The 13,957-nt window shown below is 49.5% G+C and overlaps 1 protein-coding gene across 2 annotated transcripts in view; it reads left to right on the top strand.

Moving 5' to 3' along the window:
* The first annotated feature begins 3,044 nt into the window (after positions 1 to 3,044).
* Positions 3,045 to 13,957, top strand: part of GALNT5 (polypeptide N-acetylgalactosaminyltransferase 5) — a 127,511-nt gene continuing 116,598 nt past the window's right edge. Inside the window, exon 1 of one of the 2 annotated variants that reach the window (XM_033946142.1) lies at positions 3,045 to 3,140. The gene's annotated coding sequence lies outside the window, so the exon portion shown is untranslated. The remainder of the gene's footprint in view (positions 3,141 to 13,957) is intronic. The other variant, XM_033946144.1, reaches the window with a different exon arrangement.

Below are 13,957 nucleotides of genomic sequence, written 5' to 3'. Positions count from 1 at the left end.
CACTCTACACACCTGCTCTGGGGCCTTCTACTGACCAGCAAATCAGGGCAGTAGAAGGCCCCGAAGCAGTGTGTGTAGAGTGCTGCAGACGCTGCTTGAATCGGAAGGTTTCAGGACCCACAGCCCTTGCCGGACCTGAAGCGAGCTCTGGGGGTTTTTGGGTTTTTTACGCGGGCCCAGCCAGAGTAGGAGGAGAAGCCTGGGAGCCAGGAATTAAAGTCCTTTGGGGGATGGGAGGAGGGAGGAGAGCAGCTCTTCTCCCTTCCAGCTCCGGTCCTGCCCCCGCTGACGTTGCCCTGGCCAGTTCACACTCCGAAGCCGTTGGAGTCGCGGCGCTGTACGGCCTTTTCTTTCTGCTGCCGCGAGCATGGGTTCTGGGGAAGGATGGCAGCTGCGGCGGCAAACTTACAGGAAGGGAGGGAGGGAGTACTATATACTGCAACTTACAGCCTTCTCATGAGATCTTCAGATGTGCTCCTTATAGATTTTGTGCTTCTTGGCTTTATCCTTCAGATGGCAAAAGCCGCCATGGCAAACAGGCTCTGCGCCGCCGCGCGCATGCGCATTCCTACCTGCAGGTCCCTACAGCGCACGGAAAATGGGAGCACGCAGGTGGGAGTGCGCATGCAAGCTTAGGGCTTTATTATAATAGATGGAAAGGGTTCAGAGTTAAAGTCCTGGGCAATAGGTGGGAAGGGAAGGGAATTCCTATGAGTGTCGGAGCAGTTACCTCTGTTGCTAGTGCTAAAACCCATGCTAAGCGTTCGTAAAAGAGGGGGTTAGTGAGGTTATTATTAAGGTGCTATAAAAATTTGACTTTTACTATACCTAGGGTTACCAGATGTCTGGATTTACCCAGACATGTCCTCCTTTTGAGGACATGTCCTCCTTTTAAGGATCCGGACTTTGTCTGGGTTTTGAAAAGCCTCCTCTCACTCGCGTTGGGCAGGCTGCAGGGGTGGAGCTACCGCGGGACTGGGGCAGAGATGGGCAGGCCTGGGGGGGCGGGTCTAGGGTGTCCAGATTTTACAGTCATAAAATCTGGCAACCCTGACTATACATTAATTCACTGCAGGAGTCAGTAACCTGTGATAGCTCAGTACCATAGGTCACTGACACCTGTGGTACATGAAAAACACTGCTTACCATCAACCTTGCAAGCAGCATTCATACTGCCTGGGAGAACTGGGCCATTAACCTGCAGCCTGATGCGCCTGAGCCACATTTTAATAGGACTGGGCATTAGCGCGTCAGTTTACTCTTCTTTCCCCAAATCCTTCCATATCACTTCCCCCTTCCACAGAGTTCCCCCCATCATAGCACCACCCAATACCCCTACATCCCCTCCTCCTCAAATACCCCTTGCATCATCCCCCCCTCCCCAGTCCTAGATCATAAACATAAGCACCAGCTCAGTGGGTGCCATGGCACCTCCAATATTTTTTCCTGTACTGCTCTGACACCAGAGTTGACAGCTTCCAGATATACTCTACTGTAAATCTGCAGGGGAAAGCAGTTAGCAAAGTTAGTGTCTCCTAAGCCAGTGTTTTTCAACCGCTGTTCCGCGGCACACTAGTGTGCCGCGAGATGTTGCCTGGTGTGCCGCAGGGCCGCCATCAGGGCAGTACTACCAGTCCTGCATTCAGGGACCCGGAGCTGACAGGGGGCCCGAGGCAGGGGCGCCAATAGCTCGCCAAGGCAAAGTGAGTCGATCACCCAGGACTCACTTTGTCTTGGCGATCTAATCTATCGAGCTGATAAGTCTTCTTCTCCCCGACGTCAATTCTGCAGTCGGAGAGGAAGTTCGGGCCAGCCAATCTCTGCCTGGCTGGGCGGAACTTCCTCTCCGATTGCAGAATTGACATCAGGGAGAGCATGCGTCGGCGTCGGCTTTGTGGCCTGTTATCCATTGGTGGGTCCTGTTCCCCGATGGCAGCGGCAGTGGCAGTGGCTTGGGGAACGGCAGGGAGAAAGAAAGAAAGGGGGCAGGCAGGGAAACAGAAGGAAAGAAGAGAAACAGAAAAAAAAGAAAGAAAGGTCAGGGAGAGAGGAAGAAAAAGTTGGGGGAGGGAATGAGGTGTGGAGGAGAGAAAGCATACAGGCTGATAGAAGGGAAGAAAGATTGGATGCACAGTCAGAAGAAGAAAGTGCAACCAGAAATCACCAGACAAGGTAGGAAAAATGATTTTATTTTAAATTTAGCAAAGTGGAGGCAGTATTACCACAGTTTCAAAGGAATTTGCCCAAATAACTTAATAGTTAACTGGGTAAATTCCCAGAGATGAAAACTTCCCTTCACTTACTATGAACAGTTCTGAATTTATATCTGCTGTCTATATTTTACAATATTGTCACCTTTTACTAAACCGCAATAGTGGTTTTTAGCGCAGGGAGCCTATGAGCGTCAAGAGCAGCGCTGGGCATTCAACACAGCTCCCTGCGCTAAAAACTGCTATTGTGGTTTAATAAAAAGGATGGAGGGTATATTTGTCTATTTTTGTATGCTATAAAAACCAAATACTGTACAGAGAGAGACTGAGAGCTGTTGACGAAGAGCTACGTGTGTGTCTTTCTTCGATTCCAGCCAGAATATCAGCTTTGTGTTCAGCCAAACAGGCCCAGGTTTCGCACTGAATAAAGTATTTTATAATTTTTCACTATTCTGTTTACTTAATATTTCATAATAAAGTAATTATAAAATACTTTCTTTGTGTTTATTTGATTCCTATTCAAGAGAATTACTTTATATATAGTCAATATAGGCACAGAGTTAAATTTTTTAACATTTTCTAATGGTGGTGTGCCTCGTGATTTTTTTCATGAAACAAGTGTGCCTTTGCCCAAAAAAGGTTGAAAAACACTGTCCTAAGCAATGGCCCCTGTCTCCCCTTACAGCCTATTGGTTAGCTAAAGACTGTCTGACCAATGGGCTTCAGGAGAAAGCAGAAACTAAGTTTGGTGTCCCTTAAGCTAGTGATCATGTTTTCTCTTCAGCCTATTGGCTGGCTAAGGATCTCTGACCAATGGGATGAGAGGGGTTATTAGAGAAGAACAACAACAGTGTAGGTCAGACGGGCTTACTGGCTTTGGTCTGCAACATAGTGAGTAGGACAGACGTGCTGAGAGAGGTACCAGGAAAGGTAAAGATTTGTGAAAGAAAGCAAGGGGGAGAAAATAAAGGACTAGAGGACCTATAAGGGGTGTAAACGATCTGCTGGGAGGGGTAAAGCTAACTGTAAAGGGGGAGGGGGTATTGGCTAGGAGAATATTTTGTTTTGAAGATAAAGAGAGAAAAAAAAAAATCCTAAATCCTGGCTGAAAAGGTGGGGGAAAGATCTGAGTGGAAGGGAATGGAAAAGAGGCTGTTAGTAGCAGACACAGGCACTGAGAGCTAGAAGATATGGGTTGTGAGAGGAAAAGTGGCTGAGAGAATAAGCATGGACTGTGAAAGAGCTGAAGTGAATGCAAGCTGGGGGGGGGGGGGGGAGCATGGGCTGTGTAATGATAGAGAATTGAGTGAAAGGGTTGGCTGAAGAAAAAAACAGAGAGGAAAAACTACTGTGTTGAACTTAGTACGTAGGAAGCTGATAGAGGAAATATTTTTTCACTCAGAATAGTTAAGCTCTGGAATACATTACAGAGGATGTGGTAAGAGCGGTTAATATAGCTGGTGTTAAAAAAGGTTCGGACAAATTCTTGGAGGAAAAGTCCATAGTCTGCTATTAAGACAGACAAGGAGGGAGATCAAGATGGCATTGAGGGCGGATGCCTGAGCGGGCAGTGCTGCTCATTTCGCTTGTTTTGGCGTTTGTGTGACTCTTTCCTGCCTGCAGAATGGGAAAGAGGAAAGGGACTTCTCGCCCTAACCCTCCGGAGACTGGAACCCCCCAGCGTTTGATCCAGCAAATGCTAACAGATGCTTTTGCCCTTCCCCGCAGTGCGAGCCTGTGGTTTTAAAGCGGGGCTGCACTGCGGGGAAGGGCGGCAGAGAGCAGGAGAGTCTGGGTGGCACTTTTCCCCACAGAGAAGCAGGCTTGCTGCTTAAACACACGAGGCAAGCAGGGCGGCACTTTTCCCCACAGAGAAGCAGACTTGCTGCTTAAAAACACGAGGCAGGCAGGGTGGCAGAGAATTGGGTTTTTTCTGGGCTGCAGGGCTGGTATTTCAGCACGGGAGAGAGCAGAAAGCAGAGAGCGACTGGTCCTCACCAGTCATTTGGTTTTGGATCGGCCAGCCCAGTCGGTATGCCTGAAAAATGTTGGTGAATCGCTGCCTTCTTAGATTTGCATGCCATTTCCCTCATTTGCATGCACGGATTGGATTGGGTGCGGACATGATTGGCCAGAAGGTTGGTGAATCGGGTCAGGGTCGCAAACCAATCAGTTTGCTTAGTGAATCTAGCCCTAAGTGGAGTTAATTGAAAGATAAGAACATAAGAAAATAAGAATTGACATACTGGGATAAACTGAAAGTCCATCAAGCCCAGTATCCTGTTTCCAACAGTGACCAATCAGGTTCCAAGTACCTAGCTAGATCCCAAGTAGTAAAACAGATTTTATGTTGCTTATCCTAGGAATAAGCAGTGGATTTTCCCAAACCGTCTCAATAATGGCCTATGGACTTCTCCTTTAGGAAATTATCCAAGCCTTTTTAAAACCCTGCTAGCTGATTTCACCATATTCCCTGGAAATTTAATTATGCGTGTGAAGAAATATTTTCTCTGGTTTGTTTTAAATCTACTACTTAGTAGCTTCATCGCATGCCCACTAGTCCTAATATTTTTGGAAAGAGTGAACAAGCAATTCACATCTACCCTTTCCACTCCACTGAGTATTTTATAGACCTCTATCATATCACCCCTGAACCATCTCTTTTTCAAGCTGAAGAGTCCTAGCCACTTTAGCCCTTCCTCATAAGGAAGTCATCCCATTCCTTTTATAATTTTTGTTGCCCTTCTCTGTACCTTTTTCTAATTCCACTAAATCTTTTTTGAGATATGGCAATCAGAATTTCACACAGTATTTGAGTTGTGGCTGTACCATACATAGGCATTATAACATCCTATTTGTTTTTTAGCCGCCACCATCACATGTTGAGCTGATGGTTTCAGCGTATCTTCAACAATGATACCTAGATCCTTTTCCTGGGCAGTGACTCCTAACATAGAACCCAGCATCACTTAGCTATAGTTGGGTTTCTCTTTCCCACATGCAGTGTTCTCCCCAGAAATTTTTTCCAGCCGGGTGGCATGAAAAAGTAGCCGGGTGGGGCGGGACGGGGAAATTTGGTGGTGGAGAAAATTAAGGGCTTCTTTTACTAAGCTGCAATAGCGTTTTTAGCGCGTGCAGAATTGTTGGCGTTAGCGTCTAGCACATACGGCAATTCTGCGTGAGCTAAGTGCGCAGTAAAACCGCTATTGCAGCTTAGTAAAAGAAGCCCTAAATGTATACTATTTTTGTATTAGTTAATTATTATTAGTTATTTTCCAATGCTCAATATGACTGCCTTTCTTAAGGTTTGACACTTGTTCGATAATATTTATATTAAATTTAAGAAGTATCCAATTCTAGAAGTGAATAATTAGATATTTGCCCTCTTTCAAATGGTATAGAGCAGCGTCTCTCAAACTTTTTTTTAACTCCGGCACACTAAACGGAGCAAATGTTTTTTGTGGCACACTAAATGCAGCAAATGTTTTTCATGGCTGGAAAAAATTTCTGGGGAGAACACTGTTGCCGTTAGTTTTCAAGGTCCAATCACGTCAAAGAATGATGCTTATCTGGGCAGTTGTATAATAAAAAGAATGAATAAGATAACATGAGAAGTGAAATTGTCATGAATCAGAGGGATACATACCCTGTAGGTCCTAAAAGCAGGCTTGTGGATTAGATATAAACTATGAAGGCAGTGGTGTACCTAACATATATGACACCTGAGGCCCATCATTTTTTGACACCCCCGCCCTCATCTGTATGAAAAACATGATTTTTAGTAACAATCCACACATCACACAAGAGAGTACCTAGGAAAAGGCAGCATCTTACATATTGCAGTGAGCAGTACATCAATACACCCATTGTAAAACTAAACAAGTCAGACTAGTACAGATCAATCCTACACAGTCAATCCTAACTGAAAACCATGTCTTTCGAACACACAGAACACAGAAAACACCTTCGCCAAGTATGGAATATGTAATCACAAACTAACCCCTTTCCCTTTTACAAAACTGTAATGTGGTTTTTAGCCATGGTGGTAACAGTTCAGACTCTCATAGTATTCTGAGCAATTACCACCATGGCCGGTGCTAAAAAAACGCTCTACAGTTTTTTAAAAGGGGGAATAAAATAGAAAAATGTAGACAAAGGTTAAATTGAACCACCAAAAAGCTGGACTCTGCATACAATGCAACACCACAGAAACAGCGATGCATCTCCCCTAAAGCAAAAAAATTAATAAATATAAATTTTTTTCTACATTGTCTTCTCTGGTTTCTGCTTTCCTCATAGTCTTGTCATTCTCTTCCTTTCATCCACTGTCTACCCTCTCTCTGCTCCTTCTATATGGCATCTTCTCTCCTTGTATTCCACTTCCATCTCTCCCTTCAACCCTATTATTCTGGCATCCATCTTCTTCCCTTCCCTCCTTCAATGGTCTGGCATCTCTCTCCTCTTCTTCCCTTCCCTCTCCCACACTCCCATGGTCTGATATTTCACTCTTTCCTCTCCTTTCCCCCCACTTCCATCAGCATCTGCCCCTTTCTCTCCCTCCAATTCAATGCCATCCAGTATCCTTACCCCTTATGTCTCTCCTTTCCCTGCACACCAATTCCATCAGTATCTGCCCCCTTTCTCTCCCTCCACCACCCTTCCATACCACCCTGACCTCCTTTATCTCCCTCCATCACTTTTCTATGCTCCTCTCTCCCTCCAAACCAGCAAGTGCCCATGATGACTGCTTCTGTTGCCTCTGCCTCTGGAAGATGTAAGTGACGTTGGAGGGGGTGGGCCGGCAGATGCAGGGAGTTGCAGCATGGTTCCGCAATGACTGCAGCTGCCGGTCCACCCCTTCCGACATCATTTATGTCTTCCGGAGGCAGAGGCGGCAAATGCAGTCATCGCACTTCAGTGCAGCTGCCGACTCTGCTTCAGAATAAGTACGGCAGCCGTGCTGAGGTGCAGGTGCCATTTAGAGTAGCTTGGAAGGTTCTGGATCCAGCCGGCTGTGTACCCCCCTTGGGCTGGCACCCGGGGCGGTCTGCCACTATAAGAGGGGACAAAAAATAATAAAAAGAATGGATACCTTGACCGATTTAGACATGTCATACAATTATAACCACAAAAATATGTCATAAAATGTAATTCTAAACTCAAAAGACTCCAGACGAAAAGCAGACTATAGAAAGGAAACCAGAAAAGACCAAACCCACAGTACTAAGATCCAAATGCTAAAATCGGACATGTCCATTATGAAGAGACATGTGGATCACCGCTAATTATAACGAGTGAGTCTTTAAAATATGAGACGATAACGGATAGCCAGACCTGGTGGATGGAAGTGACAAATACTGGAGCCAAAACCAGAGCACCGTGATGAAACTTGAATATGGATACCTATTTATACTTTTGAGTAAAATTGTGATGCGAACATGTCATAGAAAAGAATAAATAATGTGTAAACTAAAAACCAAGAACAACATATTGTAACACTGAACTCAGAATTGATGAAATAACATGCTAAAAGAAGTTAACCCCCCCCCCCTTAAAATAGGACATATACATACTTAAAATGATGGCTGGTTACAAACAGTATGCCTAGACTATATAGACCTAAACAAGGCAAAAGTAAATTTATAGGAAATGAACAGCTGATAATACAGAGTGTATCTTGAAAACATAAGCCAATAGTAGCTCAAAGACAAGCCGACCGGGTAGATGAAAAGTGAACCTGGGAAAAATTTAAATTATTGTACAAATGAGTTTCTATTAAAACCAAAGAATAAAACCACAGCACTCGGGAAAGTAAAAAAGGGAGAGTAAAATGGACTTACCAAAAAGGTCTCTGCACTAATAAGATAAACTTGTACGCAGAATAAATGTGAACACGCGACAGCAGGGCTATGATATTTGATCCGTTGAAAGAGGCACCAAAAAAGTGTCGGCAGTGGATTGAATGCACACTGATAGGGGAGGGGCATCGGGCTGTTAAAAAATGCTGCTTTAATAAATAAATGAAAATACTGGTGAAAAACTAAATAAAAACCCAAAATCATGATAAAATGCCGAATCTGACTGCAAGTGGTAGTGAAAGTAGCATAAGCCAGAGCTACTTAGAATAAAGAACCGTGCTGTACATGAAGAGAAAAAAGAAAGAATGAGGTGATAAGATGTAAAGTGCTGGCCCCTCACTGCACCACTTGATAAAACTAAGGAGCGATGTTCTAGAGCAGGGGTGCCCACACTTTTAGGGCTTGCGAGCTACTTTTAAAATGACCAAGTCAAAATGATCTACCAACAATAAAATAAAAAAACCCACAAAGCACACTGTACGCAGAGAAAATGTTAATAATCATTCCTATTCCGGGGTTTTTTCAAAGAGGTCAAGGCAGATGACTCTATGCACTGTCACCTCAGTAACAACCATACAAAAATAGACAAATACACCCCTCCTCCCTTTTTACTAAACCACGATAGCAGTTTATCCCAGGACAAGCAGGCATGATATTCTCACATGTGGGTGACGTCATCTACGGAGCCCCGACGCGGACAGCTTTTCAAGCAAACTTGATTGAAGATTCAAGTTTGCTGTGCTGCACCATGCATGTGTGCCTTCCTGCTCCACTAGAGGGCGCATCCCCTCGTCGTGGTCTCCAGTTCGTTTCTTTCCGCGGAGCCACAAAGTCCTGTACTTTTAGGTCTCTGCCCAAAGTGCCTTCTAGCACCGCGGCTTTCTTATTTTTCCTCCGGAGAGTCGCTGTGCGCGTGTGTTGTAGTGTGTTTTTTCCTCTTTCGCGAAGTTTTTGACTGCTCGGGTTGTCGCGGCCGCGTTGCCTTGTTGGCAGCGGCCTGCTCTGTTGCTTATGTCCCGGCCCTTGTCCAGGTTTAAGAAGTGCACCCGGTGCGAGCGTCTTCTTTCGCTTACAGACCCGCATCGTTGGTGAGTTTGGTGTTTGGGGGCTGATCATCCCACCGAGTCCTGCCCCCGGTGTGCTACTTTTCAGCACCGGGCCCTCCGTCGGCGTAAGGCCCGTATGGCGGACCTTTTTGCGGTCGACCAGCCCTCGGCCTCGGCTTCGGCCCCGGCCTTGACCTCGGCCTCGGGTACCCCGGCCCCGCCTCGAGACTCGGCCCCGAAGGCCTCGGGTTCGATGAAGTCCTCGGCTCCGGGTAAGTCCCCTCTTCCTCTCACAGGTTCCACACCAGCGAAGAAGGCAGCCTCGGGGACGCTGACCGGGCATGGTGGGAGTTCCTTGCCTGTGGCCCCAGCGAAGTCCTCCAAATCTTTGGGACGTGCCTCCACCACAAGGGAATACTCTGCATCGAGGTCGCCCTCGGTGGAGTGCACTGCGGCCTCGGACATGCCGTCAATGCTGTTCGTGCCGGTCTTTCAGGACATGCTCCGGGCGATGATCTCGTCGGAGCTGTCCGCTGCGCTGGCCCATCTTCACCCGGCCCCGACCTCGCGTGCGCCGGACCAGCCTGAGCCTCGCATCGAGGCACCTGGGGGCAAGGTGCGCCGGTCTCGGCGCCTATCGTCGTCCTCCGACTCCTCACCCCGGGCCTCGAGGCGTTCTTCCCCAGCGGGGCTCCGCGGGGTGAAGCGTCGCTCGAGGCACGCCGAGACTTCGGGCAGGGGTTCTAAGAAGGCCCGAAGTTCCCCTCCGAAGCGGGGTCGCTCCCCGACTTCTCGGGCTGGAGGACCGCTGAGGGTTACAGAGTTGTCTCTGACTAACCCTCGGCTCTTACTCACTCCCCCTCGGTCCGGGGCTCCGGTCCGAGGCTCGAGGCTTTCGCCGAGGGAGTTCGGGGATCGGTCTCCGACCCGTCATCGGTCGGTGCCACGTACCCCGGCGTCGTCTCCGAGGGGCTCCTCGAGGCGATGTAGGTCCTCGACCCTGGAGCGCTCCTTGTGTGCCTCCTGGGGTTCTGAGCGTGTTACGGAGCGGGAGCCTCGTTACTCTAGAGAGGCTTTCCCGTCTTTTTCTGCGCCGAGGCAGTCTCGCTCGGCATCGAGGCTCGGGGAACGTCCCGGCCGTCCTTTACCAAATTTGTCCAGGACATGGGTCGGGCGCTTGACCTGAACCTCCAATCGGACTCCAGGTATTCCAAGGAGTATCTGGCGGAGCTGGATATGCACGGTTCCTTGTCCGGGGTTCAAGCACCCGCAACTGTCCCACCAATCGTTGCTGGTGGAATCGTCCTTGAAGAAGTCTCACCCCTCCCGTGTCTCTGCGGCGGTCCCTCCAGGTCATGAGGGCAGGACCTTAGATAAGTTCAGCCGCAGGCTTTATCAGAACTCCATGATGGCCTCTAGGGTGCTGAACTACGCCTTTACCTTCACGTCCTATCTTAAACATCTGATTGGACTGTTGGTGGCTTTCCAGGCGGACTTGCCGGCCTCCCGCCGGGGGACGTTTGGCCTGCTTCTGGAGGATTTTTCCAATTTGCGGCTCCATCTGTTTCATGCGGCATACGATGGATTTGAGCTTTCATCCAGGGTCTCCGCCTTTGCAGTGGCCATGCGTCGGCTGGCTTGGCTGCGCCTGGTCGACATGGACCCAAATTTGCAAGATCGGTTGGCGAACCTCCCCTGTGTAGGCAAGGAGTTGTTTGATGACACCATTGAGGCGGCTACGAAGCTCCTTTCGGAGCATGAGAAGTCGTTTGCTTCATTGGTCAGACCGAAGCCGAAGCCGTCCTCGTCGAGACCCTTCCGGGCCCCTCCGCGCCGCTACCCACAGAAGTTTTCTCGGCCTCCGCCTAGGCGTCAGCAGGCACAATCTAGGGCTTTGCCCAAGTCCCAACCGGCCGCTGCTTCCAAGCCGTCCTCGTCTTTTTGACGGGGTGAGCGGATGGGGGCGGGCCCCCTCCGCACAGATGTCAGGCCTTCTTCCCATCGGGGGCCGTCTCAGAGCCTTTTACCCTCGTTGGGCAGCCCTCACGTCAGACGCATGAGTCCTGGCCGTGATATCCTCAGGTTACTCTCTCAACTTTCGGGAGCTTCCACCTGACAGCCCCCCGAGCGCGTGTCCTCCCAATCGGGCGCAGTTGCCCCTCCTTCTCTCGGAGGCCCGAGATCTTCTTCGCCTGCGGGCGGTGGAAGTGGTCCCTCCTGGTCAACGGGGGCGGGGGTTTTACTCCCTTTACTTCTTGGTCCCGAAAAAGACAGGGGACCTGCGCCCGATTCTGGACTTGAGACGCCTCAACAAATACCTTGTGCGGAAAAAGTTTCGGATGCTTTCCCTTCCGATTCTTTATCCCTTGCTGGACGAGGGGGATTGGCTCTGCTCCCTCGATCTGAAGGAGGCCTACACGCATGTTCCGGTGCATCCTGCTTATCGCCGGTTTCTGCGTTTTCAGGTGGGAGAGTACCATCTGCAATATCGGGTCCTCCCCTTTGGTCTGGCCTCGTCCCCTCGAGTCTTCACGAAGTGTCTCGTGGTGGTCGCAGCAGCCTTGTGGTCCCAGGGTCTTCAGGTATTTCCCTACCTGGACGACTGGTTGATCAAGGTGCCGTCCAGGGAGGGGGTTATCTCAGCGAACCGACAGACTATTATCTTCCTTCAGGGTTTGGGGTTCGAGATAAACTTTCCAAAATCCCAGCTGTGCCCCTCTCAGTCCTTGCAGTTCATCGGGGCCGTGCTGGAGACGGTTCGCTTCCGTTCCTTCCTTCCTTCTCCTCGATTGGAGGCGCTGGTCAGTCTGAGTCAACAGGTTTCGCTGCGGGCCTCGGTCTCGGCGAAACGCATGATGGCTCTGCTGGGTCATATGGCTTCTACCGTCCATGTTACACCGTTCGCTCGACTGCATCTGCGGATACCTCAGTGGACGTTGGCCTCTCAGTGGCATCAGGACCGGGACCCGATATCCGGTCCCGTGACAGTGACTCCTTCTTTGAGACGATCGCTCCGTTGGTGGGCCAACTCTTCCAATCTTTCCAGGGGTTTGCTCTTTCTCGCCCCTCCACACCACAAGGTCTCACCACGGACTCGTCGGCGTACGCTTGGGGGGCTCATCTGGACGGGCTACGCACTCAGGGTCTGTGGTCAGCGGAGGACCGTCGCTGTCACATCAACGTCTTGGAACTTCGGGCCATTTATCTGGCAGCTGTGGCCTTCCAGCACCTGCTTCACGACCGGGTGGTTCTGGTCCGTACGAACAATCAGGTGGCGATGTATTATGTAAACAAGCAAGGGGGGACGGGCTCCTGGTCCCTGTGTCAGGAGGCTCTTCGTCTCTGGGAGTGGGCGATTTCCCAAAACATCTTCCTTCGAGCGGTTTACATTCAGGGGGAGCGGAACTGTCTGATGGACAAGCTCAGCCGCCTTCTCCAGCTGCACAAGTGGTCGCTGCATTCTCGGGTCTTGCGACAGGTGTTCGAGCAGTGGGGGACTCCTCAGATAGATCTTTTCACCTCCCCCGTCAATCACAAACTGCCTCTCTTTTGTTCCCGGATGACCCGGATCGTCATGAGGCCGACGCCTTCCTCCTCGATTGAGAGGGGAAGTTCCTCTACGCGTTTCCGCCTTTTCCTCTGATCCTGCGGACGCTTGTACATCTCAAGTCTGCGCGAGCCACTCTGATCCTGATTGCTCCTCGGTGGCCTCGCCATCCTTGGTTCTCCCTACTTCTTCAACTCAGCGTCAGGGAACCTCTGCTTCTACCTGTTTTTCCCTCTCTGCTATCTCAGAGTCGGGGTTCGCTTTTACATCCCAATCTTCAGTCTCTACATCTGACCGCTTGGTTCCTTTCCCCCTGACTTCTCTTCCTTTGTCTCAGTCAGTCCGGGAGGTGTTGGAGGCTTCTCATAAAGTCTCGACTAGACTCTGCTACTCTCAGAAGTGGACAAGATTCTCGTCCTGGTGTTCGTCTCATCATCTCAACCCTGTGTCGGTACCTGTGTCTTCGGTTCTGGAGTATTTGCTTTATTTGTCTCATTCCGGTCTGAAGACAACTTCTATTCGGGTGCATCTTAGTGCGATTGCTGCCTTCCATCAGCACCTTGACGGGAAGTCCCTTTCCCTTCATCTTTTGATTTCTCGTTTCATGAGGGGCCTCTTGAATGTCCATCCTCCTCTCAAGCCTCCCCCTGTGGTTTGGGATCTTAATGTGGTCCTGGCTCAACTTATGAAACCTCCGTTTGAGCCTATGGATAAGTGTCATCTCAAATTCCTCACTTGGAAGGTGATCTTCCTGCTTGCACTCACTTCTGCTCGGAGAGTTAGTGAGCTGCAGGCATTGGTGGCGGACCCGCCTTTTACTGTATTCCATCATGACAAGGTGGTTCTCCGCACTCATCCTAAGTTTTTGCCTAAGGTGGTGTCTGATTTTCATCTCAATCAGTCCATTGTTCTGCCGGTGTTTTTTCCCAAGCCCCATTCTCATCCTGGCAAGGTGGCGCTTCACACACTTGACTGTAAGAGGGTGTTGGCCTTTTATCTTCAACGCACTCAGTCTCATCGGACGATTCCTCAATTGTTTTTGTCCTTCGACCCTAATCGGTTGGGACGCCCAGTTTCCAAGCGCACCTTGTCCAACTGGTTGGCTGCTTGTATTTCTTTTTGGTACGCTCAGGCTGGTCTCACGCTGCATGGTCAAGTAACGGGACATAGGGTCCGAGCGATGGCAGCTTCTGTAGCTTTCCTCAGGTCAACACCTATCGAGGAGATTTGCAAAGCTGCCACTTGGTCTTCGGTTCATACTTTCACCTCCCACTACTGTCTGGATACTCTGTCCAG

Source organism: Geotrypetes seraphini, chromosome 5 (genome assembly GCF_902459505.1).
Source record: "Geotrypetes seraphini chromosome 5, aGeoSer1.1, whole genome shotgun sequence".
NCBI classification, from domain to species: domain Eukaryota; kingdom Metazoa; phylum Chordata; class Amphibia; order Gymnophiona; family Dermophiidae; genus Geotrypetes; species Geotrypetes seraphini.
Note: the sequence above shows the minus strand (reverse complement) of the source record. Positions and strands in the feature narration are given on the sequence as shown.